The 13,820-nt window shown below is 32.7% G+C and overlaps 1 long non-coding RNA gene and 1 pseudogene across 1 annotated transcript; one reads left to right on the top strand and one right to left on the bottom strand.

Moving 5' to 3' along the window:
* Window positions 1-1,668: 1,668 nt before the first annotated feature.
* On the top strand, window positions 1,669-5,409 carry LOC114719657 (uncharacterized; annotated as a pseudogene).
* Window positions 5,410-6,876: 1,467 nt separating this feature from the next.
* Window positions 6,877-8,318, bottom strand: LOC114719647 (uncharacterized). Its single transcript, XR_003737926.1, has 3 exons — window positions 8,274-8,318; window positions 8,062-8,117; window positions 6,877-6,966 (listed from the first exon to the last, which is right to left on the bottom strand). It is a non-coding gene; the product is annotated as an uncharacterized LOC114719647 (long non-coding RNA).
* Window positions 8,319-13,820: the final 5,502 nt, after the last annotated feature.

The raw sequence follows: 13,820 nt of genomic DNA, 5'->3' as shown, positions 1-13,820 counted from the left end.
TCTATATACTCCCTGCTAATGGACGTTCTTAGTGCATAGAGAGCTTTTCCACACTTAATCTTCCATTTGCGTCTTGCTTCGGAGTGTTCGGAATCTTCGCTGGGGATCTTATCAGTGCCGACAACTAGTTCCCACAAATCCTGTCCTTGAAGATAAGCCTCCATACACATCCGCCAATATTTGTAATTGGTGCCGACTAGCTTCTCCATTCCAAGGTGTCCATTTCCTCCGTTTGAAGGCTCCATTTCAGCAACAAAATAACGTTGTTATCCAAACCAGGCTCGGATACCATGAAACAAAACAGAGAAGGAAAATAAAGAGCAAAAGACAACGAACTTATCAGGAATGCTTTTTATTTCTTTCTTACATAAACGAATACATCAGCTGCCTTTTATAACTCAAGGCTTTCAACTTATTCCTAAAATATCTCCTGAAATCTTGCTAGCACTCCCTCTTTATTCAGAATAAAATAAATCACCAAAATAATAGGAACTAACCTACTTGACTGGGTAAACTAAGCAAAGACGATAAGATAGAGACCAAGAATTTCGGAACTGGACGTTGGACTTGCTACCATGTGCTTCTCACGTGCTAACGAGTTTGTACTAAGTTTTAACACATTCAACCTTCTTAAGTTTTTTTTTTTTTGGTGATTTCCCCATTTTACTTTTCTCTTCGCATTTATTGGAACAATAATTGTAGGACGAATTTGAATTTTAAACCGTATTTTTGGAAGTTATTGTGTTGGTAACGCTTTGAACGTTGATTTTCTTGCTTGTTGAGATCTTATAGTCTATAAAAGTTAAGCATATGTATATTATCAAACTTAAATAAGGAACTTGACCAGTAGTAGCTGAAATTCTCGTCCATGTTTTAAACATGGTCGCGGCCACACATCTAAAGGCTCGAGGCTTGTGATATTACCTTTAAAATCAATGCAATTGAGCGAAGAGCTGGGTAAGTTGTTTGAATATCAGTTGGTTCTGGTTTAGAGTCTATATTGTCTTGAGCCTACCAAGTTAAGGTTGCCAGTCATGCTGTATAGATTCCCATATTTGAAAGTTCAACTTTTATTTGAATATTCTTTCTACCTTTTCTTTTCCTTTGTCAATTTACTTGCAAATTAAGACTAATTCCCTTCTCCATTTTGCAGCACAATACTCGATTTCTTCAACAAATTCTTCAAAATAGGAAATCAAATTTTCTAGAGTGGCTTATTAATCATTATTGCACTGACTGGTGGCAAGATTCTTCTCTTTGTATGGTTGATGTCATTTTACGCTGAATGTGAGCTGCAAATAGGAGGGCTGGCAACGAGAGAACCCAAGCGACAATGATTCTGTCTTTACTAAAATTTAAATTTGAAGATTTTGTTCTTTTCCACCTTTAATGCATTAACACTTTGTATTTTACTTGAATTTGCACTCGATTCCTTCTATCTACGATACTTTTCTATTTGATCAACCTTTTGGATTAGTCACTGGAGCCCTTAGCATCATGGCATCCAAGAAGAAGCAATACTAGGGTATTGCTTTGCTATCCATGTACAAAGATGAGGAAGATGACGAGATGGAGGATGTTGAAGGAGGAATAGAGGGAGGAGAGCGACAAGAACAGGATGGTGGGGATGTGAGGATTGCATAGGAAAATCTAGAGAGTGATGCTGAGATGATGAGGATCGCTGATTCTGCTAATAAGGCTACTCTACTGGCTGAAAATGATGGGATGACCCCGGAGAAGAGCAAATTTGGGACTTCAATGCCACCACAGCCTATGGTTGATATGTTGGTTTCACAGCAGGATCAACAATTAGTGTCTGTTGAATCTAGGAGGAGTAGGAGAGGGACAATTACCATTGTAGACTGTGGTCATGATGAAATAGCAATGTCACCTGAGCCAGAGTTGCTCTCTCTTACTTGAATCCACCCCTTGTTTTTTTCAGAAATACATTTAAGTAGGACTGAGGACACGGCAATTTTGGTATACTATATTTGTCTTCTATACGTTCCTTCATCATTATTTTCTTCCATTGATGGAGTCATGTCTCTTAAACTTGAAAATTGCCCAAAATGTTTAAGACCCTGACGTTACCTTAGGCACCCTGGCCTTGCTATATTTTCCAGGCAGGTTACCTTCTACTAGGAAACCATTTTCTCCTTCTTTATTTTAGGTTATAAGTTAATAACTTATATTTGGTTCTAATATCAGGATGGAGGGCTTGATGGTAACGGTCGACTCATGTTTGAGGAAAAACTTCAAACAACAAATGGTATTTCCTCTTTTGATTAAAGAGTGTTCTGCTAAATTTATTGTATCCATTCTTTGGACACCTCATCCCACTATAGGTTATTCTCAGAGAATGAATATTACTTGATTAATTTGTTGGCCGTAAAGAAGAATATATCAATGTCATTGATTTCTTTTTGGAACAGAAGAATTTAAAATTTTGACCAGTAATCTGTTCTCTCATTTGGCCAAAAAGTCTGTTCTTTCTAGAACTTGTATAGACAGTTTTGGTAAGATAATTATGAATATGAGCTAATGAATCTGAACTGTCATATTGATAAGGTAATAAACATATAAAACAGTTAAAATTAACTTCTACATGAAATGTATTTAATCAAGAACGATTATTCAACTGACCTTTTATATGCAATTTTTTTTTCCTATATTTGATTGTTTAACTGTTTAGTTCTGGATAATTGAAGTGCATAAGAGTTTGTATGAGACTATTAATTTGAGAATATGCCAATCTTTTGGACTCTGTCTGGGTATTTAAGAATAAGATTATTGAAAAAGAGGCTTGGACATTACGTTGGGGTGGTTTTAGTTCACTTTTCCCTGAAGTATATTAGATGGGAACAATCCTATTGTTTTATTTTGTTTTTCTGTTTATCATCTTGCCTCTTGGTCCACTGTTTTTTCCCCTCTGAAGAACTTCCTTGAATGTGTTTTTGTAAGTGATTTGCTAGATGGAGCATCATCAGGATCTGTTCAGGTTTTGACACCTAGTAGTCAAGTTAACACTCCTTAGTTTTCTGAGCCATCTCATACCATACAAGTTGATGCTGTGGCTGGATCAAATGGTGCAGAACATGAAGAAACAACTCAGGAATAGCAGAAGTTTGTAGATCCATTGGATAGATTTCTCCCACCACCACCCAAAGTTAGATGCTCTGAATGCCTACAAGTAAATTCCTTTAGATTAATTTTGCAATAATCAATAGATTATTCTCGATAGATTTTAGATATGTGCTAATTTATTGAATTGAATTGGTGTGCTTTGCTCCCTCCCCCTAAAAGAAAAACAACTATTGTGTGCTTGTGTAGTTTGATGTCTTTTTCCCTTTCTGCTTTGTGCCACACTAGAGCTTCGCTTTTAATTTGCTATGGCTATTTAAATTCTTAAGCTTCTTATCCATTAATTTTATTATTTTCATATGTTAGTTAGTGAATATGATTAAACCAATTTGGCGATACTTTGGAAGAGTTGTAATGCAATATTACACTCTAATCTCTTACGACTTCCAGTCCTGTTTAGTGATTGTGCATATATGTAATGTAAATTACACATACATACATAATTCTAAGGTCCTGTAGAAGCACTTGAATATTGTGATCTATGTTTAGAATTTTGGCATTGAAATTTTTGATTAAGTGTTTTAGTGTGAGAATCTACCCATCCAAAATTAATTTAAGGTGTAAAAGTGTGGAAATCACTCATCTTGAGGGGTATTATTCGATGAATTTCGGCAGCTGCTCTTGTTTAATTACTAAGTGGTGATATATGGTATTATGGTTTGATTCATTAACATGTTCCCTTTAATATGAATTCAAGACTTATCATTTCAGATATTACTAATTCTGTGATTAAATCATTGAATTATGAAAAAAGTGGTAATTTGCTAATACTTCACTGTATCAAGTTTTTTGACCACTAAACATCTCATTGAGTGCACCTTATATTATTATATTTTCTTACTCCCTTCTTGACATTCTGCACATGGGAAGCTGAATGATCATCACTTTACTCCTTAATTAGTACACTGGCAGTTTAGCAGTTTTAAGTAATAGTTTAAATTAAAAAATAATTTCCCTCAATTTTTGATAAAGTAGAAAATTGTATAAAACTATTTTTAGCTTTTGCATATTTGTTGTTCTTTCATGACAATGTGCTATGATTTTTTATTATTATTGCAGAGAAAGATAAATAAATTTCTTGAGTATAAGAAGGCTGGAAAAAGTTTTAATGTAGCAGTTCGCAGTAGGAAGGACTATCAGAACCCTGACTTCCTATTGCATGCTGGGAGGTATCAAGATATTGACCAAATAGGATCTTGCTTTGATAAGGATGTATTGGACCCTCATAGATATGACCCAAGTGACTACTACGACCAAGTAGGTGCTTAACTGTTTCTTCTCTGCATCTACTTTCTTGTGCTTCCCTGTACTTGTTTATTTCATGCTCATATTTTACCTGATTTTGTCAATTGTATGATACTTCTTGTGTGTTCTTGCAAACATTAATATTTCATGTGTGTCATATTCTAGATATACTGCTTGCTGGTATTTGGGCTGTTTAGGCTATTATTGTTCGCTATACTAACAACGGACTTGATATCTGGTATTAAAGAACTTGTTTGTCTTCTAACCTGATGTTGAAATTATGTTTTGCCGTTGGATTGTGTTTTTTCTCTTCAAAAGTCCTTTTGATAATATTATTTACGCTGAAATGGACAGCCAACATCTATACGTAGCTGTTATGGCTAGTTATATCTGCTTTGGGGTTTTTTCTATATTTTTTATGAATATGTTGGTCATGATTTTGGAAGTTAAATACTAGCCTGGTTTAAGTTTTCATTGCGAATTTAACCAACTTATTTGTCATGCCATATTTTGTTATTTGTTCATATTTTTCTCAGCACCATCAGATCATTAAGGCCGACTTTCGTCCCTAATTGACGGATTGGTCTTGCAGTCAAGCTCTCTTTAAGTACTTGATACTGATGTTGCTTTACCTAACTGTCACATAGGCAGATATGAGACGTGGAAGTGACAAGAAAGAGCAGGAGAATAAAGCCCAGAAAGTTGAATTTGCCTCTGGGTGAGCACAACCAGGAATTGTAACTGGTGTTCCAAGGATCAATGTACCCGTTGCAGGTTAAAATGCAACCTAACCTAGTTTACCTATGGTATGGCAAAGGTCATTCTTACTACTGATTTTCTATTTTATGCTGATTTTCTCTCCTCTCTTCAGGTGGTTTGCCTTTGATGCCTCCTATTGCTGAGGCCACCAATCGTGATCGTAGACTAAACAAAAAATCAAAATGGGACGAGGTATTCATTTAAACAAATGCACCAACACGTGCAACTTGCTTCAAATTTTTACACAATATTTCAGTGAATAATAATCCTGTTTAGGTGGATGGGGAAGGATTCTGTGCCTACTCATGCTGCAATTTTGCTGTTAATGCTGGTGATGGGTGAGATTATGAATAACTTTGAGCTTCTTTATGTATTCTAGAATGAGATGTGTTTGATACTATGACCATTGTTGTAATGTTGGACAGGCAGCAAAAACGAAAAGAGGGGGAGGAGAGAAGGTCAACTGAAAGGAAGGAAAGAAGGTCATGAGCTCCACTCATTTTGGTCTGTCAAACTAATACCTCCAACCATTTTGAAGTCCTTTAGATTGAAGTCGACAATAATGTTTGTCTATTCAGTAAGTTTTGCTAAGTCACCATTCTATATACTCCTCTAGTCCTATTTATAGGGCAAAGAAAGAAGGTATTTTTTGGTCCTATTTATAGGGCACTGAAAGAAATTTTTTGTATAGATGTACAATTTTACCCCTCATTTATTATTGTGTTGACTTTGTTTATATGAAGTATAATGCATATTAAATAGGGATAAAGTTGAAAAGTCATTGAATTTTAAATGAGAGTTAATAAAGTTTAAGGTTTTTCTTTGTCTGTGTAAAACATACTGGAAGTGCCTTATAAATAGGACTAGAGGAGTATCATGAAAGGTGGAAAGGAATAGTGTTGTGGTTATCACTGCAGGATTTCAGTCAGCTAAATGGTTGGTTTTATTTTGTTTAACTTTTCTTACGAGCACGCTCAATCAGGATTTCGAGTAGGATTGTCATTCCAGTTGCTTGCGACAGTACAAAATGCACCACTGATTTGCTTTTTAGTGGTCTATGTATAAGCTTTTCTTTTTTATTTTTTTGGATAATTCTTAATACATGTGAGAGAGTATATAAGTGACCTTTTTACATTAAAAATGGCATAAGCAAGTAAAGTGAAAGATAAAATAAAGGGCATCAGGGAGTAATTTTGTTAACTAATATCAAGAAAGTAAAATATGGTGAATTTAAATGCTAGATGTTTCATTCATTCTAGCTAACAGTTTAATATTTGACCTAATAGAGTTATTTTCATTATTGCCTACCATTATCCTTTGAAATTTGGACCGTAATAGATAGATTGGCATGATTTAAATCTTTAAATTGGTGTGAAAAAATAACATCTCTTATCTAGCTTGCTTGTAGTTAAGTCCTAGTCAATTACACAAACCTTATATCTAATTTCATTTATTGTTTTTTTGTGCCTTCACAGATCATAAAAATAAATATTGTTTCATACAATGATCAAGAACTCCATGGTCAATTGTGACCAATCTCATTGGACTAATTAATAATCTTTATAACACAAAGCAAACCACACAGATGTTGAATGAAAGCTTCACAATCGCACCACACCAATTTGAGTATTTCATACATTAATGAAACAAACCACGCTTTGGGTAGAGTTTTGTCATGCATCACCCCATTGTTTATGATGAAAACATAGTCTCATTTATCAAATAATTGAGAATTCAACAAAAGCATCACCGCACAAATGTCTGTCCATATTTATCATCTTGTAGTCAAGGATTTTGTAGTCCACACTTCGGATTAGCCCCCTGCATTAATCAATCAAGGAAACGAAGGCTATTGAGTGTATTCTACATATATTCATGTTATCAAATATAATTCATTTTATAGTCAATGCGTCAAAAAGCCTTATTTGTTTTCTTATTTTGAAAGCCGTTTTTTGTTTTTAAAAATAAAAAGGCTTATTTTGTAATTTGCTGTTAATTAAGTGTTTTTAAAAACCAAAAAACAGAAGTATTTTTAAAAACTCAAAAACAAAAACAACTTTTAGTTTTTTTCTTGTTTTTGTTTTCACATTTCCTATTTTTTTGTTTGCAAAAATTGGAAAAACTTTTTCTTCTCCGCTTGATGGCTTTTTTCTCATTTAAAAACTTGAGTTCTCATTAAAATTTCACTTTCCAGTCTCAGTATGCTTATGTTCAAATGCAGTCTTTTGAAGCAATTAACCAAACAGATTTTTTTTTTGTTTTCAAAACTTGTTTTAAAAAACCATTTTATAAAACTATTTTGAGGAAAAAATAAAAAAACAGAAACAAACAGCCCCTCTGTTTTTGTCATTCTATTCTGTAAATATATATATATCATATTTAGTTGAAAACATGGGTTAAATAGTTAGGGTAAACAAATTATCAAAATCATCCTTTTTGAAATACGCCAACTGTTTCTTTTCTTCTTAATCACAGTTGATCTCTTTAAAATAAGCAAAAGCGATTCACTAACTCAACCGATACTATACACAGAGAATGTACAGAAACAAAGAAAAATTTTATAAAAAAGTTTAAAAAAAAAAAACACACTCACTCACAAAAAGATGGCTCCCCCGTTTCATCCTTTAATATGTAGCAGTTGTTGATATTATGGCAACTACTACTGGAAAAGAAATTGAAATAAACTTCGACAAGCAACTCATATCTTTGAGTGATAGTAAAGCACAGACAAATGTAGCAAAAACATACAAATAATTTAAGAAAAAGAAAAAAAATTGGCGTATAGGGAGAAAAATAGAGATGCAAGTTTTTTTATTTTCAAGCTTGTCCCCTCATATATGAGGCTTTTATTGATATCATAATAATCACTAGGAAAAAAAACAGCCGCTAAGCAGAAAAATCATAAAAGTAACGAACCTGGAAAGAATGATAACATGGATGATGGACTTATCCTTCTATATATTAACACTATCCTGCAATAACAAATCATGATATTAGCTGCCTAAAATAGAAGGTAATTTTGAAAAGAGACGTCATTGGCATAAGCACGATACAATCAATTTTCTGTTTCCTTGGTCATTAACAACTCATTTTCCAAAACAATATTTGTTAGTGTGGGTATGTCATACCTTTGCTGAGGATAGCATTTCTATTGTTTTGTTAAGGTCTTCTTTGTCCTTCCATTTCATCTCATGCTCTTCTATTTTTACTCTAGACAACTCTGGTGTTTCCAACGCTCCTGGACAAAACATCTTCATTTCATGACATCTAGTTATTTCTATCACTTCTAATTCAAGGAACTCAAATGTCAGACTTTGTGAAGAGAACATCTTCAAGCTTGGCATATCAGTAAGTTCAATCTGCTGTAATCGGTTGAGAGTGATTCCACCTTCTACACCTTCATTGTTCTCATTCAATACAATTTCCTCCATTTTTTTACAATCGTTTATCCCCAACCATTCAAGAGTCACCAAGCTTTTGGCAGTTGAACTTGTCACCAAATAGATGAGTTGATGGCATCCAGATATATATAGCCTCCCCAAACTTTGAAATGAAGCAGAGGATGGTGCCAATTTGACCAAGCTATGACAACTTATAACTTCGAGGCATTTTATTAGGCCTTGATGAATTGGTGGTAGTTGAGAGTCATCCTTCCATATGCTCTTGAGTTGATCCAAATCGGAAATGTATAATTCTTCAAACGAAGGGATTTTTCCCATAAAATCCAGAATCTCATCTTGTGGGGGGAATACCTCCTCAAAGGAACTATTCTCCACATAAAGCTTTTTCAACATGGGAAATCTTTCAAGGGAGCTATGGGGAAAGGTTACCCCTTCATCCTTGAAGCTTTCTACATAAAGAGTTCGCACTTCAGGAAAGACATCCCTTATCATTGTGATATTCTCTGCATTTAAAGCCATGCTTCCGGTTGTGGAAATTACCTATAAAATGATAATTAATAAAACAATTACCATAATGAGTAGGCGATTTAGTAGATTACATCAGGATATTGTTTTCAAGAATCAAAACTTTTTAAATGGATCACTCATCTTTTGCCAATATCTAAATTTTCATCATTTCACCATGAAATAAGATCCACACATTAAAATTTAAAAAATCGTTTAAATTAACTTCATAACCCCCTTTCTTTTCTCTAAATTAAAAAAAAAAACCCAAAATCCCCTTCGAATTCACATTTGAGGCTAGGCTTTTTTGACTATGAAAATAACCTGTAAAATTATTGGTAAAATTATTAATAAGAAGGCAATTTAATAAAGGTCAGAATATTTTTTAAATAATAATTTCTTATATAATTGTAGCTAAAATCTTTCTTAATTGACCTGTCATCTTTTTCTAATACTTATATTTTCATCATTAATCCCCCCTCCCCTCCTCAAAATCACTTTAAACAGAAACAAAATTCTTTGAATCACTTCATAGGCCCATTTCTTTCCAGTCAGAGATCTACAAACATTATCACACTATTTGCAGTCTGCCACATCCATTAATTATCATTTGCTTATCAGCTTTCGCGTGCAATCAAGGTCTTGTAATTTGATGAAAAGTTTACAATTTTCAGGTAGACGACGGAATGTCCAAACTTTAATATTTATTGTCAGATATTTATCTGAACCTAAATTTTATAGATGATGAGGAATTATTTAAAAACAGAAAAACAAGAATATCAGTATGTTGGACTAACCTCTTGAATAGTAAACCGATGTTGGATGGTGGCATTAAGATCAGTCATCCAAATATCTATGTGATGACGTTTGTATTGCTTCGTCACTCGAACCTTTTGAAGCAGCGGGGCATGAATGGCTCCGGAACAGAATATTGTGAGTTGAGGGCACTCTCTTACGATGGCACATTGTAATAATGGAAACTTGAAAGTATAATTTTGGCTGCAAAATCTCTTCAACCTTGGTAATTCATCAAGTTCCAAAAACTCCAGTTTGCTGAAAATGATTTTCTTGTCCTCATTGTCCTCTTTTTTCTGTTTCGTCATAAGTTCTTCTATTTGATGGCATGAACCATCTAGTGAAGAAACTAAGTTTATTTCTCCTTGGCGGTCATTATTGCCCAACACATTCTTCAATTTTGGCAAATCTATTAGCCTTAACTTTTTCAGTGGCACAACCATCGATGATGACATAATCTCTTTATAATCATTTAAATCTTTAAAATCAAACACTGCCTCCAACATGGAACAGTACATGACTTTCAATTCTTCCAAGTTGTTTAAATATTTCATCACATGAAGGGGCGCCAATTTCACAAAGCCACAACTCATCACAATCAATGTTTTCAAGTTGCTAAATGAGTGGTGTGGAAGTTTGTCATCCCATATCGGTGGAATCAAACTGTTTAAATAGAATAATTGTAATATCTCTAACTTTGGGAATGACACCTGTTGAAAGAAAATATAATTAGACGAAAATGTTTTGGCAAAAAACAAAAACGAAGTTACTGTTGATTTGTGAGGCTTAGTTTTCATGAAAGATTGTGTAAATGTGCAAGTATAGCTCTTGTGTACCACAATATTCTTCAAGAGATTGATAAAAGTTCAACTTCAAATTTCAAGTTCACCAAATAGAAATAACTAACTAAAAAACAAGAGAACTATAAAATGCTACAATAGCTAGCCTAATACCAAAGTAAGTAATTTAAGTGAAATAATTTTTTTAGATATATTGAGACAAGAAAAAATAAGAACATATTTTTACTGAACAGAGTAAATAATTCCAATGAAATTAATTTTCACAGCGCAAGTTTGAAATTAAGAAGTTAATAAAGTAAGAAAATCTTGGTAAGGAAAGAACATACTAGATAAGGAAAAAACGAATTTTTGTCCAGAAAAAACAGTAATAAATTGATGAGTAAAATATTCTGCCCTTTCTTGCATTTTGCCCTAATTACAAATTTTCCTTCTATTTTAAAAACATAAACTTAAGTCCAAATAGTTAAATCTGTTGGGACTATTCTAAAAAGATGCTTTTCTAATTAAAATTTATATTAAAATACTTTTGATTTACTAATTTACCCTTCATAATACTAAATTCTTAAATGTTGGCTAAAAAGTTTTGAAAATTTTAAAATGCTTTCTTTTCCTTAATTTTTTTTTCACTTTTTGCAGCTACTTATTTGTTCAACGTTTTTATCATATTAGGATTGAAAATAAGTAATTTAGTGAGTGGAAATTTGGTTAATTCTTTAAATAAATATATAATTGACTAAATAAGTTATAAATATTTCTCATTTGTTTAAAAATTTTAAACTATAAATTTAAATAATTTCTATAATCTATCAAACTTAGATAATCTATATTATATGACGAAAAGAATAATTCTTCAACATATTTTTTAGCCATTTAAAGAAACCTAAAAAATTAATTTCAATATGCGTGACAAACAATTAAAATTATAAAATTTTATAATAGAATTAAAATTAAAAAATTTTAATACATTTTAAAAAGTCTGAAAATACATGTATTAAAATTATTTTTTGTGGTATTAAAAATTATTTTTGCAAAAAAATGAATGTTTCAATAACTTTGATGTGAACGAGGGGTATTTTGGTCAAAATAAAAGTTTAAAGGTCAAACTTAACTGTAACCTTACGATTGGGTAGATGGAAATGGAATTTCAAATCAAATATACAAGAGAGGTTTGTTCAACATGCATTTTAATTTTAAGGGAGTTATATATATTTTTAAAATAAAAGGAAGGTTTCTATAACTTCGATAAAACACAGGGCTAGTTACTATATTTTACCGTAAATTGATTTGAACATACCTTATGATTATTTGTTGCTGGGTCTTCAATATTAAAATCCGTTTTATGCTCTTCCGCTTTCAATCTTGGTAGACTACTGAGTTTTAATCTTCTCAACGCACTGAACGTGATTCCACCTTCCACATCGTCATTTTTCTCATTCTTTACAATTTTCTCCATCTTTTCACAATCATATATACCCAGTGTTTCAAGATTCACCAAACTTTTGGCGGCTGAATTTTTCATTAAATAGATGAGCTGATGACATCGGAACACCTTAACCACTGTCAAATTATGAAGTTGTTGAATTTGATGAACAATGTGTGATGGGAATATCTCCTCGAAAGAACTATCCTTCACACGAAGCTCAGTCAGCCGCGGAAATCTTTCAAGCAATGTATACGGAAATGTTACCCCTTCATAATCAAATCCTTCTATGCCCAGAATTTCCACTTCAGGACAACTGTCCACTGGAAATTGGTCATTGCTTATCATGCTAACATCATACTCATCTAACACCATCGTTCTTGATGCCACAAATCTCTGTAAAACAAATATTGAGTCAGAAGCATGGTAATATTAATTTATTAATTATGTCGCAACTTCTTATTGAATCAGTAATATTATTTTGTTTTTTATTGTGTCCCAAGATGAAATGCGCTCACTAGAAGTGCGAAACATTTTGATTTCATTTATTTTTCATAATTAATCTGGGAAAAGAAATAATTATATCAGCCACGACAAAAAGCAATAATGCCGACACATTTCGCTGTGTATTGCATTAATTATTAAATTATGACGTAATTGTTTGGGATACTTTATAATTAAAGTTATGTAATTAAAAAGTGATAACTACTCCCTCCGTTTCTTTTTATAAAAATTTGAAATTTGAATTGTTTTAGTTTTATTTTTATAAGAACCATCTTGGATCTGTCTAAACATTTAATGTGTTTTTACCCTTTTTGTCTCTAATTAATTTTATCTATTGCATTAATTAAAAGGCTGACAACTTGGTATATTACCTTATCTTTCATTTTTTTTTCTCATTATTACTCTATTCTCTCTCTTACTTTTTCCCTCATTAATAAGGGTATATCTGGGGGAAAATTTTCATTTCTTACTTAAACATTTAGCGGTGTATCCCATTAATTAATTAATTATGATGTAATTGTTTGGGATGTTTTGTAATCAAAGTTATGTAATTAAAAAATGATAACGAAAATTTTAGTAGAAACTTCAAAACCAAAAGATGTATAGGTATATTTATATTAAATATCATAACAATGAAACATTTATAGATTCACATTTTTGTAGAAGCTTGAAATAGGAAGAATGGAGCATTCTAGACGTACCTGTTGGTAGAATGTTTTGTTAAGATTGGTGTCCCAAATTTCATAATGTTTTTTCCCCCATCCTTGTGACAGTAGAACGCTTTTAAGAGATGGTGTATCAATGAGTCCAGGAGAGAATACTTGGAATTTTGGACATCTTTTTATGATGAGCTGATCCAATAATGGAAACCTGGAAGTATAATTGTAGCTGCAAAATCTCTTCAATCTTGGTAGATCTTCAAGTTTCAAATACTGCAACTTGCTGAAAACGACTTCCTCATTGTCATCATCCTCTCCTTCCTGCTTCCATATAATGTCCTTTATTTTAGGGCAGCTTCTAATTGAGAGACTTGTGAGATGGACCAAGCTTTGAGCAATTGATGACGTCATCAAAGTGGTCAACTGACCATAATATGCCACATGCAAATGCGTGAGATTTGGTGAAGAAACTAAGAGTGGTGCCAAGCTTGTGATATTGTAATTAAATTTGAGAGTCAATTTTACTGGAAGAGGAACATCATCCCCTCCAGAAGCCTTCTTAATGTGACCCTGCAGTATCAGCTCCTCTAAA

The sequence above is a fragment of the Neltuma alba genome, unplaced genomic scaffold, assembly GCF_004799145.2.
Source record: "Neltuma alba isolate B1F8T4 unplaced genomic scaffold, ASM479914v2 tig00011931_pilon, whole genome shotgun sequence".
Lineage (NCBI taxonomy): Eukaryota > Viridiplantae > Streptophyta > Magnoliopsida > Fabales > Fabaceae > Neltuma > Neltuma alba.
Note: the sequence above shows the minus strand (reverse complement) of the source record. Positions and strands in the feature narration are given on the sequence as shown.